Consider the following 3618-nt stretch of genomic DNA (forward strand, 5'->3'; position numbering starts at 1 on the left):
CCGAAGGGTGGGTGCTGGGGCGACCCCCCTCGGCCACCTCTCAGCGCGGGGGGTGGAGCGGCCCCACCTGGGAGAGCCACTCTGTTCCCCGCGAGGATCTTTCCAGCCCTCTTCAAGGTCTCTACAGGCCTGCTTAGCAAAGCAGGGTGTGGTTTTTGTAGGAAATTTTAGAGTGGAAAGTGAGACCCTCCCCTCGCCGGCAGCGGTTCTCCCGGGGGTCCCGCGCCCTCACTGCGGGGAGTCCATGCCTGACCCCTCTCTCCTGTAGGCGGGTGTATTCTGGGGGTGCAACACCCACACCCAAGTACAACATATGTTAAAACAGCCAAACAGAGAGACCCCCCCACTCCTACTTCAGGCTGGCCGTATTTCAAAACTGGTATTCTGTGATTTACTTAGTCCTTTAAAGTGAAATTAGGGGATTTCCAGTCTTCTCAAGAGCAAGAAGCCCCTGCTGCCACAAGCTGACAGCTGCTGAGTCCTCCCCAAAATTTGCACCCTTGGTTTTTGTAATCCATTCTCTCCTTTGTCATTCTGAGAGGGGACCGTTGTCTCTTTGCCCACCCACAGGTACTTCTGACAGTGTCACCCCGCTGTGGGTCTCCTGTAAGACCTGGCCACCTCTGTCCCTCCTGCTGAGCAGACCAAGGTGTTCAATAAACATTTTTCGGATGAATACATCAAGGAGTGTTGGGATCAGGGCACACTGGAGGGCAGGGAAGCATCAGCTGATTCTCACCTGCTTATTTATTTATTTATACCGGTTGGGGAAGGAATGGTCTCATTTATGTCAGGAAAGTGGAGTGGTGGCCACGAAGGCAGGTAAACATAGGGCAGAGAGGCAGGTGGCTGGCAGAAGTGGGTGCTGTGAGCAGTGGAGGGAGTGCACAGGAGGCCCTTGTTCCAGGTCCTAGCCCTCCTGTTTGCAGATGCAGGCAGCTGCTGGAGGCAGAGGAGGTTATGATTTACACGTGATGCGGCTGGCCTGTTGAGGGACATCCAGGCAGTGGTGTCTGTCAGGTCGGCCCCCAGCTTCGTGGGTCCAGGATCGAAGACAGGGCCAGGGAGAGCATGGATTTGAGGGTTTAGAGATGAGGTTCTAGGAGTACAGTGAGCATCATCCAGAGAGAATGCAGAGGGAGCCAGCTCTGAAGGGACAGCAGCAAAGGGACAAGCCGAGGACCCCAGGGTAGAACCGAGTCTGCAGCTTGGCCTGCTCTCACCAGCACCTCCACTCCACCCTCAGTCTACCTCTATACTGCTGCCAGCATCCTTTCCAAAAACACAAATACTTACCTTACCATTCATCCCACCAATAAGGAGAATCGAACTAAACTTCCCATCTTCCTCAGGGAAGGTGAGCATCTGGAGGCCATGGGCAGAAGCAATACATTCTTTCCTTTAGACACTGACGTGACAAAACAGTCAGTGCCTCTGTGAGCCCGGGGCCCCACCTCTCCGAAAGGCCACTGCAGGGCTGGGGTCGAGCCTCTGGTCCTCAGGCTCTAGCCTGGCTGCTCATCATGCCCTTGCTCATCCTACCTGGATTAGAGGCTCACCCTATGGCCCCGAGCCCCACTGCATGATGCATTTTTGGCATTTGCTGTATACAAGTGTCTGTGTTTCCTTGGAGGGAGCCCCAAGTGCTTTGTTCATTACCCTTAGTTGGAAAAGCTGCTTCTGGGGGTGCTGGGCTATCCACTTCAGTACCATGACTACAGAAACAGGTAGAAAGTGGGCAAGAAATTCATAGGGGAGCCAGGACTCAGCTAAGGAGGGCTGTGTGATGCTGGTGATACTGGGGAATATTTTACAGAGCTGTGCTTAGAGCCCAAAGGGTGGTAGCCCCATCACAGGGGGTCTGTTTGAATGTGTTAAGGTGGAGAGTGAAGTTTAATACTGACGGTGAGGATCCCAGAGAGAGAGAGAGAGAGAGAGAGAGAGAGAGACTGAGTGCAGTGGGGACACTGACAGCAAAGAGTGGAAGGTGGATGGGAGGGCAGGAGGTACAGGTTTTTTGAGACATTTTTGCTATGTAGCCCAGGCTGGCCTTGGACTCATGGTGAGCCTCCTGCCTCAGCCTCCCAAGTGCTGAAACAACAGGTATTTGTCATCATACCCAGATTGGAGGAACAGGTCTCTGTGCTAACTATGGGAAGTGGGGTGGGTGAGCGAGGCGGGCTTGAGGCTTGGTGATGGGACATAGTTCTCCCATCTGATCCATCTTTTTTCTCTGGGGAGGAAGGGTGGCTGACCATCCTTGAGACATGGAAGAGGAAGTCAGAGGATTGAGGTGAGTACAGACCAGAAGACAGCTGACCAGATATCTGAGGGCTGGGCAAGCGGTGGGGGGTGTTCTCCAACCCAAGGCACTGTTGATCACTCTGCCCTGTATGGTAGATGCAGGGCTGGAGGACGTAGATGGTCAGGATTGTACATGGCTAGGTTTTGCCAGATGGGGACAGTGAGGAAAACAGAGAGATAGGAGGGCTTGGAGTTAGGATTAGATGCCATGGAAGGCAGGCTGCACGGGGGTGAAAGGACTGATGGAGGAAGCCAACAGGCCCGTGGGCTGAGGAAAGTGGCTTTCTGGAGTTCTGAACCCATGTGGGGAGAAGTCTGGGTGGATCACAGGCCCTCAAAAAACAGAGGACGCTGGGTCAGGAGCAGTGACGTGGGCAGTGTGGAGTGGGCAGGAAACTTGGAGGGAAAGGGCAGGTTGGCAGGGATTCTTGCCAGGGATGGGAGCTCCTTAGGCTGAGGACACTGGGCCGGGTGGCAGGCATGGGGGGAGGGAGGGGAATCAAGGTCCTCACTAGATGGAGAACCAGCCCTGCCCTCAGGTACCAGGCCAAATTTACACCAGCACTCTGCTGGTCCATGCATACTCAGTGGTGTGGAGAGAATCTTTAGTGACAACAGCCAACTCAAGACAGTTCAGGCAGAAAGGAGGACTTCTCAGTCCTGTAGCAGCTAGTAGTACAGGAGGCTGTGCCTGGGGGCAGGCAGGGACCCTGGAGTCTCTCTCAGGTCTCCTCTCAGTGTAGTTTCATTCATGCTCCCAGGCTAATGTCTGCCAGCATGTGGAGGAAGCAGACACCGGCAGTTAGCTCCCTGTCCCTTCCTGACGCAGCCAAACTCATCTGAAAGCAAACCTGGCCCGGGTCCCCAGCCAAAGGTACTCCCTGCCTCAGATCATCCGCTCTTCACAGCTGGACGTGCAGCACATCTAACGAACGTCCCACTTCACCGAGATGGGGTTCCCAGGCAGCCAGAGCCCTCCTCGACTGAGAGCCCCAAGGACAGGGCCTGGGCGCGTTCCCTGTCCTCAGCTGCCAGCCTGGCACCCTGGCAGCGACGGCCTGACCTCCAGTTTGGAAACCGAGCGGGCAGGGCCAGGGCCATCTTTCTGTCTCCCCCTTGTCAGTGTAGAAGCCCGGAGACCCCACTCGCGATCCCCAGCCTGGGAGCTCCAAGGTGGGGCCGGGGTTTCTCTCCGCGCAGGGGCCAAAGTAACGAGGGCAAGGCCCGCCCAGGTGCTTGCCCGAGCCTACGACCGACCCCACCGCCGCGGGGGACAGGCGCACACACCGGAGCCGCCTTCCGCGTCCGACGCTG

This window comes from Fukomys damarensis, unplaced genomic scaffold (genome assembly GCF_012274545.1).
Source record: "Fukomys damarensis isolate Sample0158 unplaced genomic scaffold, DMR_v1.0_HiC HiC_scaffold_19, whole genome shotgun sequence".
Taxonomy (NCBI): Eukaryota; Metazoa; Chordata; class Mammalia; order Rodentia; family Bathyergidae; genus Fukomys; species Fukomys damarensis.